The sequence below is a fragment of the Megalops cyprinoides genome, chromosome 23 (genome assembly GCF_013368585.1).
Source record: "Megalops cyprinoides isolate fMegCyp1 chromosome 23, fMegCyp1.pri, whole genome shotgun sequence".
Lineage (NCBI taxonomy): Eukaryota > Metazoa > Chordata > Actinopteri > Elopiformes > Megalopidae > Megalops > Megalops cyprinoides.
Window position 1 is genome coordinate 10,353,599 of NC_050605.1, and position 14,620 is coordinate 10,368,218.

The following is a 14,620-nucleotide window of genomic DNA, read 5'->3' on the forward strand; positions in this document are numbered from 1 at the left end:
ATCAGCCGTGTCTGCTGCCATCACCCGTCATTAATGCTGCTGATTTTCTGTGCATGGGGATAGTACCGTGTTTACCGTCTTGGGGGCTTTTTATTTCTGGCTTATGGAAATGTGACATGCACATTGCTGAAGTCCAGACACGTCCTCTGAAAATGCCTCTCATGACAGTAAGTATTAACATTGAGCACATACTTACTCTCATTTCAGATATTGCAGGATTCCTGGAATTTACCCTGCCTTTTTGTGCTCAGTAATTCACCTCCTGCTTGTGGCTTAAATCAGTCCCATTTGTCTTCGGGCCTAATGCTGTCGGCTGGCTTTGTCACACCTCTGGCGGGACCCCATACATCACCCGGGGGATGCCAGAGGATATGGCAAATTGCTCGTTGAGTTACGAGCGAGGGGGGCTTGGGGGACTAATAGAAAGGGAATTGTTTTTTAAACCTGCCCTGTTCATTAACAGCTTTCATCCCCTGTTCTCCATCAGACAAAGCCAATTCATCCACCTGCGTGAGGGCCTTTTCTTTTTGCCTGATTTTCTGCGGCTGAGCGCTCTATCAGAGAGCACACTGTCTGCCAATGTGAAGCTGGCATGGCTTTGCAGTGTCACTGCTGGTCCTGTATCCATTTGTTTTGGATGTCGCACCCAAAAGGTGGGAATCAGTGTTCAGTGATTTAGACAGGGCTCTTGTGCAAACTGTGAAGCCAGCTCTCTGTAAATTGCAATTATGGGGAGTTCGTAAAATGAATTAAACAAGACTGTGGTCAATACCGGTCAATAATCCATGATGTAATCCTACAACTGCACTGAAAATGACATAGAAGGCAGCTGGTGCTGAGTGGGAGAGCAAAGGCAGACTGGTGCAAATTGCACAGCAAGCGTAACTCACCGTTCACCGGAGGGATGAATGACACAGCCGTGTGCTGCTGCAGGTCGTGCTTACAGGCCTCTGGGAAATACTCACTTATGTCATTCCTCACTGATGACACCAAGACCCGCGGTCCCCTCTCACCCTGTCACTGACATCATGACAGATTCCGTACACAGAGTTTTGGCCTGCTGTCTCTCCTATGGGATGTGCACAATGGGGTGGAGGAACCATTGTTTATGCTGTGAAAATAAATCATATCACTCTCTCTGTCAATGATATTTGGGACCAGACCCTTCTCAGAAGGAGCACTCAGTCAAAACCCACTAGCGCTCCCCTGCCACCGCAGTGAAACTACATTTTTACATTTCTCTTCTTTCTGAAATCTCTGCTTCTTTTTCCCCTTTGTCAGTTTGAGGATGAGCTGTGTGTTTGATTCACCAGGTTCAATGATTGATAAGCTCAGTAACACCGATTTGCTCAGGGACTACAGTTCCCAGCAGCCCTTTCAACTGTGGACAGCCTTGTAGATAACTGTCATCGTCACTGAATTTGTGTTGACAAGCAAGAGTGTTTCCAAATTCTTTCTGCTGTCTCAAACTCACAGGTGAACAGCATGACCAGGAAATGTATCATTCAAATGTACATACTGCAACTGTTTTGAGCAACCCAAGGGCATCTGTATTGTGATGTTTAAGCCCAGAAAACCAAAAATATCCATCCCTCTGTTTATTCTGGGTCATACTGACAGTGATGCGTGTGAGTCTAAATTGTAATTAACATCTTATGGCAAAGAGCCGTGGAATTGCAGTGAAATAGGCCAACACTGAAAGGAAATGCTAGACAGAGTGACTGCTTGCATTTTTCCACGGGTTGTTATAGTGAACATTACCTACTCAAAACATCACAGCATTGCGGCGCTGTGACCTGCTTTTGTGGGTGTGCCATTTCAATTTAGAGAGAAAATGGAAAGAGACTAGCTAGAAGGCATTTTACATGTGGGGAAAAAAAGAAGTAATTTTGAATAGACAGACATGAAAAGAAAAGAAAACAAGGCCCTGTTCTTTTCCTTCCAGAAGAGATAAACAAAAAAATGTTTCGTTCCTCGTGATTTGTGACAGTCTTCCCATCTCCTGTGTTCTGAGAGATGGGAATACCTACTCAGCTCTGGTCCTGGAGGGCCACAGTCCAGCAGGACCTGCGGCTCTCTTGAAAGCAACGATGGTCAAGTGAGGCTCAATGAACCCTGTAATGGGAAGAACTACCATCTCCTCTCAATCACTGACTTACTTCATCTCCACGCAGAATGCTATGGTTGGTTCAGATTAGTGCACCACTCATGACTATTGTAATAGCTCCCACCATTTGTAATGTACTGTGGCACTACATGAACAGGGTAGAGTTTCTCTGTTACAGAAAACACAATAGTATAGACTCTTGCCAGAGTTCAGAGACCTGCCATTACATTTTTTTAGCAGCTATTTAATGAGTCACATGTTTGCAAAGTAATATTTCTGCTTGAAGTGACTTAAATATACCTGATATTAAATTTAAATTTTTTCTACCAGGGCATGTTGTTCATTTTCGGTTATAGGGTATTTGTAGAGTTGGTTAGCGTTTATATCGCAGTTCTCTGAAACCTAGACAAATACCCGTCTTACAAACACAAAGCACGGTTCAATTATGTGACACACATCACTATTTTGAGTAAATATGTTAATGCTAGTGAGTGACTATTCTTTTGATGCAACAGTTTCCCTCTGTAAGATGTTTGGGCTTCTGTAATATGTCTTTTTATTCAACAGTGTCAATTTAGTGAACATTTTCATAAAGAAAAAAGAAAGGTTGGTCAGATCTGTCTTTCTTTGCATGTTTCTTCAAAGGTGTCAAATATAGAACATGGCAGGCCATGAACAAAGTGACTGCTTTAGAATGTGAGTAATATTTTCAATATGTATCACTCAGAATATGCACATAAAAAGCCAAGACTGAGAGCAAACCAAGAAAAGGAGCTCACATTAATTATGAGTGTTCAGTATAGCCCTGCAATGCTTAATGATCCGGTGGTTGAAAAAGCACAGCAGTTTGCTTTTTCATATCCATGGAAATAATGCCGACATTTCAGACAGTTACAAATTATAACTTTATGAAGCTTTTAATACCTAAAAGTAATCCCCCACAATATACATATAACCTGCACATGATGTACTCTTTGGAACAATAGGAAAAAGAAAAAAAAATCTGTATATATAGACGATCTGTCCTGTCTTCTTACCACATACTGAATGCACAGTATGTAGTCAGTAGGGAACACAGAGTGGATGCAATGCATTCATGCTGCCCCTAAGCACTGACCCTGGATACATTTCAGCTTTTTTTAACACAGCGGTCATGGTTAGGATAAGGGGCACTCAAGATGATCCTGGATCAGCTGTTAGGGGAGCAGAATCAATCAGGTAATCCCCACGTGGGGCTGGACCTCATCTGTTGCTCTGCCCAGTGAGGTGATGTAATCATACTCAGGGAGCTGTCGACAGCCTGAGGTGGAGATGATGGTCCCAAACCATGTGTTGATACAGTTGATAAAGTTGGGACTTGGGGGGGATGTTTATGAGAGGTGAAAATCTCAAAAATAAATATCAGGGTCGACAGAAAGTAACCAGAACAGGATCATAGGGGCAGCTTTGTGTTATTAATTGCAAAGAGCTTAAGGTAGGAGGGTGCTGAATAGCCGCTGACCCTGAGGATGATGCTGTCTGCAATGATAGAAAATCTATAACATGCTGCTAAAAAAAGCCCACAGTGTGGTGCTCATGTGTTTGGCCCCTCAGCAGTACCCAGCTGGAAAGGAATAGAACATGCACACGGTGTGCTTTTCCAACAAACTAACACTGGGGAGTTGCTCTAGCTGTCTCTCTTTCTCTCTATGTCCGTTGCTTTTTCTTCCATTCATTCCATATCTGCATAAGGCTGTATTATCAGCTCCCTTTAACACTAGATGTTGATACCCAGCTATGTAAATTTCAGGTAGGGCGGAAAAGTGTACTTGCTATGTTGGGCTGATAGTGTTTTACATTACTTTAAATATTATAAATATTCATATTCAGTGGCCTGTTTGCAGAGTTGGATTGCATTGGAGTAATTGAAGTGAAATATCTGGCTCACACAAATACAAGTTATTTTTTACTGCAGAGAAGAAAAACTTAAACATCATTATAATTTTCTACTTGAAATTCTATTTGTCTTTCATCGGATACTTTGAGTGAAGGTCACCAGAAAGCACATAGTTAATGTTCTATGCACACTTAATCATACAATGAAACAGCGAGTACTCTTGCACAACACAGTACTTCTGTGTGAACACTTTCCTATGGATCATTGGCACCTACTCCAGTTCTCAACACAGATTTAACAGCTAATGATCCATTTCAGATGCATACAATTGCTTTAGTAGCCCATGCTCAAGATCAGAAACATTATGACACAATGTCAACATAAGGGTAAAAACTACTAAGAGTTTTTTTTACTAAAAGAATGACTGCCAACCTTGCTGGTTGTGCATAACTCTTATTCAGATTTCCTCTACTCATCAATAATTATTAATCAATAATTATTTAATGGCAAATGAGCTGTATTTCCTGGTTTAACATCTTTGTTACTCTATTTTCATAAAATGACAATGTGATATAGAGCTTCTGAAAAAAAAGGTTCACGTTATCTATTGCTCCATTTCTTTACTGTTAATAAACTAAAACCAGCTAGCTGGACAGAAGTCTGAATTTCATCTTGGTTTATGGTGATATGCAGTTTTTGTGAAAAAGCTGGCACCACATGAAGCCAACCTGACATCATCCTAACATCAACCTGACAGCAAAACATCTAACTGGAGATATATGTTCAACATCAGTGTTGATGTCAGCTGTTTCAAACATAAATGGATTGATTTTCTGAAGGGAAAAAAAAAAAAAATGTGCACACCTTTGGAGATTTGAGGCATCAGCACTACCCATTGTTCCACCACGAGGCAACAAATAAAATTTCATGTTATTATATTAAGAGCAACATAACATTATGGAATTATATAGTACTCTGTATGAACAGAATGTCAACATCTGACACAATATAGAGAGTTGCACAGTCGTGTCAGAGATTGTGCAACTGCCTCTAAGCTCCTAGGAGTCTTATTTTTTAATAATGTCAACTGGTTGACATTTTACGTGATTGGAAAAATATTGGCATTTTACAGATATCACCCTTGGCATTATAGCGGCATATCTCTGCTAAGCAGTTTAGTTTGGCATTTTTAACATGGAGCTGCCAATGAATTGTATCATAGCAGTAGGGGGGAGAAGTTGCCAGGAGACAAAGGTTGAAAATTAAGTGAGTACTCTCCAATAACCTCTCAGAACAATGCAGCTTTATATCACTCACCTTGTCAGAACACCAGGCTGGAGACTACACAGCATTTTTAAGGCAGTGGTGTCATGCTGAAATCAAATGCAGTGCCAGGTGCAATTCCCCTTTTTCCTGTATCGGCCTCATTGGAACAGGTTCCTTTTATAAACAGGAGCCATCTTCTTCCATACGTGTTGTTTTGTTTCCTCTCTGGAGTTTAGAGCATCACGTATGGGATTCAAAGCACGTTTTCATCCGTCATATATCACAAGCTGTACTTTGATTTCTTTTTAAACCTTGTGCTTATAGAATAACATGAGGAATAGCATGTGAAGATTATTTCTTACAGATGTTAACGCTTCTTGTGTTATTCAGGATTTTTGGCTCATGGTTGCAACTCTATTAGAAAATAAACCGGAATTTACACATTTTGCATTTAAAGATTTGCCATGGACATGGTGTGTTCTTGGTATGTCTAACTAAACATTTTCCCTAGGTGCATTTTCAAATGGGTCTCATAGCCATATTGGATAAACAGTAGACTGAACATGATAATTATCCAGCAAATGACAAACATTTTCAGCGAGTAGCTGTGGGTGCGCTTTAGTAAGCCTCTCTGCATGTTTTTGCTACTGAAAAGTACCTACAAATTTAACTTAACAAACAGTAATACTGTTCACATCATTCCTTCTCTCCTCCTTTCCACTCTCTGTTCCTAGAGCCCAGTCCTTTCCTTACCAGATGGCCAGGGCCATGTACATTTTGAGGATGCCAAGAGTAAGCATTGTAATGAACGTGGTTTTGGTTGCAGATATGTGGCCATATCCACTACAATTTCATGTTTCTGTTGTGAGGACAACAGTGAGAACAGGAAGTAAATGGGGAGCTTGTGCATGGTGAGGTTTTAGTTTTTTGTTTTTCTGCACTAGTGTAAATGGGGCAAAAAATATCCCACTGTCAGGAAGAGGGATCCTGGAGATCCTGGGGATCAGGGAAAGGTTGTGACCTTAATGAAGTCTGATTCATAAAAATTGTTCATTCTACATTGTGAAAGTTGTGAGAGTGAAATATTGTTTTGAAAGGTCTAAAGACGAAAGGTAGAGCACTTTTGAATGTGTTTTATTTACTACTGTCTACCAGCAGACCTACATATCATCCTACATATCAGCAAGAGGGTTCTGAACAGGGATTAAATATGGCATTGTGTGAAAATTTACAGTAAACTGTGATATATTTATTAATCTTAAACTTTTTGGATGTGTGTATCTCATGTGTCTCCCTGTCTGTCAGCTTGTTGTTCTGTGTATTGCATTTCCACAGTTCTGCTGCTTTTCTTGCTCACTCTCGCCCCCTCTGTTGGCACATGGCCATAGCAGCATAGACCCCCCAGCTCCCCAGGGCCTGTGTAACAGCATTTGTACGGTCGAGTTCTCTGCACTGCTGCTCTGAAAACACTCTGCCCAGGTGGCAGTTACGCAACGCTCCAGTTGTCTTTCTTTACGCAACTACTGTTCCATAAACTCAGACGCAACCGAACGCTGTCGAGCGGAAGCTGACAACTGTGAAATTCATGTGAATATAGGCGTGTTACTGTGCACTTTGTGAGCTTTGATTCTCTGTTTTTCTAACATGGTGGAGATGCAAACCCTTGTAGTGCGTAGTGCTTGTAGTGTGCACCGACAGTTTTAATAGGTCCCATTTTACAGCATGGCTGTCATCACTCCATCTCCTGTTTGTGTCGGCTTATAAGGTGACTCATTGTTAGGAATACTGTGGAGACTGAAGGAATATAACTCACAGAGACTTAATACTGATGCCATGAGTGTCAACAGTAGAAACACCTAGACATATTAATGTTAATCAAAATATTTTGTAAGCAATTATCCAGCTGTCCTCTATTGTAATTATATTATATTATATATTAATTATCTTCAACAGCCTACCTACATACAGAATGACTTGAAATGCATATCTACTATAAAGTACAATTTATTTTGTTGACAGGAAAATATATTGCAACTTTTCTCTTTTGCATTCATTGAAACAACTGAGTATGAGCTCACATTTCCAATTCAGAAATGAATCTCAGCATTCATCCATGGTTCATTTGACTACTGCCATTTATTCTGTAGGCCATTTTCAAAAGTATGTTAAACTGTTCACATTTTCTCATGGTATGTACTCAAAAAGGTCTTATTGTTTCTTCAAAATTTGCAGTTTGTATCTGTATTTAGAACACAGTTCATGTGTCAAGGTGTCTACCCAAGTGGATATCTGAGATGGGTATATGTATTAACTTTCGGGTGAAATATATTCCAATAACATGTTGTCTTGTGTTGGCAAAAAAGTTTTCAATAAAAAGATGGTCAAATGCAAAGTAAGTTTATTTGTCACTCTAGCTCCTTGTGACAAAAAAGCATTAAGACATCGCTCTTTGGTTGCCTCAGCCAAGGTACCCCTCAGGGATGATGAGGTTTGTGCACTCATCTAAACACTTTCTTTTTGCCGTTTTGGAACAAGAAAGGCTGTCTCCCAGCCTTGTTGTGCATAGCTCATTCTCCTTCGCCTGTAGAACCCGACAGGTAACTGTCAACTTTAGCAACCATCCTGAACAAATGCTTCAAATCTCATTTGTGTCTCACTGTGGAAATCCTGGAAAATCAATAATGACAGAAATATTGAAAGATTTAGTATTTAATCCATATAAGACCTGATTGGCCTCTAACAGACAGCATGGAAGTCATCTACAGTAACAAGAATTTGAACTTAACCACATTAACTCAAGATTAAGTGTAATGCCATTGACACCCTGCCTCTGACAATCCTACATAATTATATCACATTAGTTATGCTCTGAGAGGGAGTCGTGTTCATGTCCCTTCCACATTCTGTAAGAAAATAGCAAATCTTAAGCTTGTCAAATACTGCAGAAGGCCAGCCTTTTTATCTGAAGTCTAAAGTCCGGTGCTTGAACCCTCACTGTCTGTGTGGCTGTTGCTGATTTTCTGGAAAGGACGTTCTGTTCTCTCAGTAGCGTGGAAAGAACAGAAGCTGTTCCTCAGATCCTCGTGCAGTTCTGAAAAATCCTACCACCATAATGCAATGCAGTCATTAAAATAAGCAGGACGACCGTGTTTGGTCTGACGCAATGGACTTTCTGTTGGACAATAGAAGGCTCAGGTTTTTCAGAGAGAGAACAAAATGACTGCATTCCCAGCTCTGCGGGAAAACCTGAAGCCAGAAGGGCTTACATTTCAGGGTCTCTGCTTTACATTTCAGTTTCACTGAGTCTCTCTGCTAATAAGCAGATATTCGCCGTGGAAAGGAAGAGAAAGCTCCTTGATCGAGGGTAACCTGAACAGTAAACAAGTATGCTGTCACACAGGAGAGTGGAACTTAATGCACTGGACACAATAGTGTCTACTGCATCAAGTGTCTACATCCTGTCTGAGCTCAGGAAGAAGAAAAAAAAAACACAAGCTTCTTTGTCAGAGAATAAGGATCTCCATTATTCCACTTGTCCATTAAGTTCCTTTATTTGACTGTCCATTGGTCTTTGAGCATTCAGTGCATCAATGTCCACAATGGTAATGTTATCTACAGTATTCTCCAGTGATAGAACTTGAGTAGCTTGGCAGAAAATCTATATCATGTACCGTGTCTAAATAATTAAGAGTTAAGACTGAAAATAAAACTTTCATCTTTTTTTGTCTTTCAAACTACAAAAAAGTCAAATTAAACTGTACAGTATATGGTACATTTGAAGAGTTGTGTCTTAAAATGGAAATAGTCATACCTGAGAAAGCCCTGTCCCATCCAGCATATTCAAAAGTAACCACACTGCCAAACAGCTGATCTCGCTGAGAATCTGTTGATTCAGGCTTGTCTGAAACCGAAGAGAGGACAATGGAACTGGCCAGCTCAGAGCTTGCCCACTAAAGGCACGACTCAAACCTCCATAAGGAACTGCAATATCTGTGACAGAACAAACTCCCACCTCCTATGAATAAACTGACATGTGGAGCTCTCATTAGAAATATTTAATCATAATGACTAATTAGGGTGTTGTTGCTGTGTGTTTGAGAGCTCACATAGTAGATGTAGTAGCATTTCATGCATACCATCAAATCTTGCTTCTTAGCTAGGAAGGTTACAGTAGACAGGGTATGATGTGCTATTCAAAAGTCAAAGATATATACACACACACACACACACACACAAACAGTGAGCCTTTTTTTAAGTCTGATGAGTCAAAATTTGACAGTTTAAGCTCAGAACAAATGATCGTAGGAGAGAGGAAAGGTATGCCTCCTGGGTCTGCAGTGACAATTGAAGCACAGTGTATATGGGATTGGGAAGATGGGACTGATTTCCTGAGAGACGCGCAAAGCTCAATTAGGTGTCACTCTGAACACTGCTGTTTATGAGTGCATCGAAACCTGTCACACTGAGCAAGAATGGAAACCCTCAAGTATTTTTGATTTGCTTTGTTGAAAGAGGAGAAAACCAGGAAAAACCTGACTATAAATGGAAAATTCCAACAAATGTGTTAAAAATAGACATGTGACATAATGTATAGTCAGACGTTTGTCACTGCCTGACTGATGCTGACACAATAATTACAGTAGGTATTATTTTTTCAGCTTTGTTTAAAGTCTATTTTCAAAGCTTTTTCTATCCTACCTGGATTTCACAGTTTTTTCCATGATTTTTGTGACAATAAATGTTTTTTGGAGTGCTTTATCAATCTTCTCAAGCCAGGTCAGTAGCTAGCTAGGTAATGCAGCATGTAGCGGTGAGCAAGAAACAGCACCATGCTAACAGAATCTGCTCTTCCACACAACCTTTATGAAAATTTCATTGGCAGCACTCCACCATTATTTTTGGGACAAAGAACAGTAGTATAAGCAACATATATGAGTATTATCTGAGACAAAAATCGTACCTTACCATTGCTCTTTCTGCACTTGCAATTGCCCTAGAGCTCATAACATTACTCATGGATGTCTGCGTTGGCCGATTAGGCACAGTACTTTGCCTCAGGTACTGTGGCGATGTGAAACTGGAATCAATGGAGGACTCTTGTGTTCCTGCACAGTATTGCATGGTGTACAAAACACTTTTCTCCAGTTCTGTGTAAAACATTAGGGTATGGTTCGGCATGGCCATTTCTTGTGATTTTTGAGAGATGAGGTGTGTTCATGATCATAGGACTCTAGTTTCATTACAAGAACCATGGGGGGAAGTGACACAAATTTTTCTGGGTAGTTCACTTTTCGTTAGGCTGAGAATTTTACTGATAGAGCCATTATTATGCTACCTATACCCACAATTTAATACAAGTAACAGAGATGACTTGTATTTAATAACAAATGTAATTAAAATTAAAAACAAACATTCATATCCAACAATGACTAATAAATGAGGATTACTTTGTACTATTTTACATTGCTTGCATAATATACTGTATCAATTTAGGTGTTGGTACCAGGTCCCCAGCTTTTTGACACAATTACTGTCAATGTGACTAAGAGTGGCATCATGTCTTTGCACATCTCTCAGAAAAAGCTTTGTAAACTATTTCTTAAACTAAAAGATTTCTGTTCTGTGACTGGTAGACATTTTCAAATGAAAAGTTAATTGGTTTGCCTTTCAGCCTATTAAGAGACAGCGCTGATCGATTTTAACTACTCAGGTTATTTGCTTTAAAGGGAATGATATTGACTTACCAGTTATTTGATCCTTAAGGAGGCTTAATAGCTATCTGCCTGCTGGCTGTAACCATGCTAATTGGTAAGTTTTTATAAAGAATGCAACCCCACAGTCTCCTTACCCTGTTATTAATGGTGTGAAATCATTACTCTTGCTCATTACTTATTTAATAGCATTGTCTGTCTGCTATATATATATATATATATATATATATATATATATATATAATACACACACACACACACACATATTACACATATATAGTAGACTGTATATTTGGTTCTTATAAGATAGATTGTTATTGACAGTTATTATAATACAGTTTTGCAACCTTTTTTGCAAAACCTTGTGCAGGTAAAGACATTCCTGCGAATTCCTAGACTGTACATATTGTGGTCTATTTAAGCTGTACACTTATTTAGCCTTTGTGCTGTCTTACAGTGTGTCAGTAAGTCTCCGGGCATAATGTTTGTCAGAAACATCTATTTTGTACCATTTTATCATTCGTATCAGATATACAAACATGCTCCTGTGTAAATATGTCATTGTGATCGACAGGGCGGGATAGAAAAGCCCACCATGAGCTGCTGATATGAGACTGCTGTCAGCACACACTGCAATTCATCTGCCTTCTCAGTCACTGACGGGAGGGGGGGGCGGTGGGGGGGGACACCGGAGAGGTGACACACTTGCCAAACAAGACCATCTGCGGCACTCAGAAGAGGGAATTTGTGTGCTGAAGAAATCCCCTCTATGGACCCTGTTCGCACACCCATGTCCTTGATGTCGCTACCGCCTTCAATCATTGTGGCCGCGCGAGTAGAGCACCAGATTATTGAGAGTGGCGTACGCCAAATAAAAATAACCTGACCTTTAAAAAGTTACTTTACAGTTTTGGGCTGTGTACTCTGAGGTCCTCACTCTCTGCACAGATCCGTCTTCTCAGGGAAAATTTCCCTGTCACAGAGGTTGAGTCAGCCATGTGCTTGAAGAAACGGAAGAAAGAAGACATGTTTAGGTACTGAAATGTATAACTGAGCGCCTGTAATAATTATTTTATTGTTCTAACAAAACTGGGATGTATTGTGGTTAGTGGTAGAAACAGGCTTCATTTAACATGAAAAATAAAGCGGCTTTCTTATGTCATGTAAATGAATTTTGAATGTTAAGCAGGGAGATACAAAACATCTGCATCATTATGAGGACCCTGACCTGCGTTGGCTGGCACACTTGGTTTGTTGAACAAAACAGTTACATTGCTTTGTTGTCTAGAATCCCTTCAGATAAAGCAGGGTTGATCAAAAAGGGATAAATGAGCATTAGATCTAATCACCAACTACAATCCTCCAGTGTAGTTTGTAAATCCAGTTTGTAAAGTGACGCACTTCAAGGACAAAGTTGAGAAGTTTAGTGATTGGATAGATCTGGATCAATTTCTGCAGGTGTAATCTATCTATTTATCTATGTATTATCTATATATATAGTAGCCTAGAATATTCATTTAATATGTGCAAATCAGCTTAAAATCAATTAAAAAAATATATGAAAGTGAAATCCATGGAGAGTATTTGGTTGGACAAACCAAGCACATACTTTTACTTTAAAGACCTGGCCTTAAGGCAGGTTTATAAATGCTTAGTATGTCCAATCAAGCACTTTCTGTAAGTTTTACTTCCTCCTGGAAACCCTCAGTAGCCTCTTGAGGAAAGGTTTCTTGTGTAAGATGGTTCCTAGGCTGCATTTTAGAAGTTAGCAGAACATTGATCCTTGGGTGACCCAATACCCTAGATAACACAGACAAGAACTGACCTCAGGCTTTGAATGACACTGCAGGAGGTACTTGTGAAGGTGCTTGTATGCTTCATTTTGTTGAACGTGATCTGTGTAGGTCGAGAGAGTTCTAGACACGACACTGAGAGAACACACAGTGTAGCACTCATGATACTGTAACATTGCTATGGAAAAAAAAATGATATCTCTCTTTTTAAAAATAATTAGTACTACTAGCCCTTTGACAGATGGCTCCTCCAGAAAACCAAAATGGTCTTAGCACCCAGCAAAGAGTTTTTACATTCCATGTAGCAGAGTGCCTGCATTACTATTAAGTCTACTATTTGGCATGTTAAAGTAAAAAGTAATTACCTTGACTGAAAGCAATGTGTGGCAGTTTTGAGTAAGCGACAAAATATTGAATTTCATGAAATCAGAAAATGATCATGTGTTTTTTGGCCCTGAGAACATGCCACAAAATCAAATTACATTGTAACTTACATTAAAACTAGATGGAATGAAATATACAGTATCTATGCACAACATAATATATGTAATGAATGTAATATTTTTTCCAAAAAAATTATGTCAATGCAATTTTTCTTTCTTCACTTGTTCTATTCATGATTCCTCAGCAGTGCTAGGTCAAAAAGTATGTTATAAAACAGTTCTGATCCATTGTTCCTATTGGTCAGTTTGCCTTTTGGCACTGGTAGTATTTGCTGAAATACCACAGCGAAGTGGAATTTTCATACATCATTTAAATATGATTGTGAGCCGACAAACATAAATATTGCAACTGATCCATTCCACATCACTAAGAGCTAAGTTACCAAAGATGGAAATGTTCACCATCTCTTTAGAGGAGTAAGCAGTTCTTGTAGTAAGCCAGTAATTGAACTCTATTGCATAGTGTTAATACCAAATAAACAGCAAATCCAGCAGCACCATTTACATAATGTTAGGAACATTATTATAGCATGAGTATCATAGCAAAGTAGGAGCTACTTTCATTTGTGCTGTCATACAATTAAAACAATATGTTACATTTTGTGTCTTTTCTCATGTTTTATAGCTGAGTAGCTAACCTTGTGTAATATGGTCAGGTGAATTACACCTAGGCTAGTTTTGAATCATCAAAGCGATGTTTCATACAAAGCATGTTGAATGAATTTATAATGTTTAATTTGATTTTAATAAGTGCCTCTTTCACACGAACACAGGACTCTGATAAAGTGTTTTGTCTTTTTCTTGGCATAATGTATTGATTTGCCATAATGGTTAAGGAACTGAGCATGTAACCAGAGACACATGATCCTTGAATCCTGAGTACTGTGCTATTTTACTCCATAGCATGTATAATTGATACTTAAGTAAAGTTCGAGTTATGGTTGTCTGCTAACCAGATAAATAATCTTGTGTGGTCTGGCATGCAGCCACACTAAACATTGTAATGTCAGAGTGTATAAGTCTGTTGCTAAGCCCTCATCACCTGCAGCCCAGATGGGAAGAGACAAATTGGCACAGTTTTTCCTTGTTCTTCTACGTCCTCCCAGTGCCAGCAAAGACAAATGGCTGGCAAAAATACAAAATATATAGTGATGCAATGGAGTCAAGGAGGTCAACTTCGATCTTATCTCAGTGAATCATGCAGTAACAACAGAAGCTGCATTTTAATATTTAGACTAAATGATACCTCCCAGCAATGTTCAATAGCCCTGTGACTAAAATAGCTGGGCTTATTGTGTACAGGTGCCATTGGGTGGTTTTGTCACCGTCCTGGTTCAACTTTCACTGTAAGTGGTCTTTCCTACGTACTTTTTGTGCTTACCTGGATAGGTCCTCTGGCAAATTACCAAAAGTTGTCAGTTGCT

At 39.4% G+C, this 14,620-nt stretch overlaps 1 protein-coding gene across 1 annotated transcript in view; it reads left to right on the top strand.

The window, feature by feature from the left end:
- Window positions 1-14,620, top strand: part of LOC118770202 (thyrotropin-releasing hormone-degrading ectoenzyme-like) — a 101,014-nt gene that overhangs the window by 19,308 nt on the left and 67,086 nt on the right. The window lies entirely within an intron of this gene.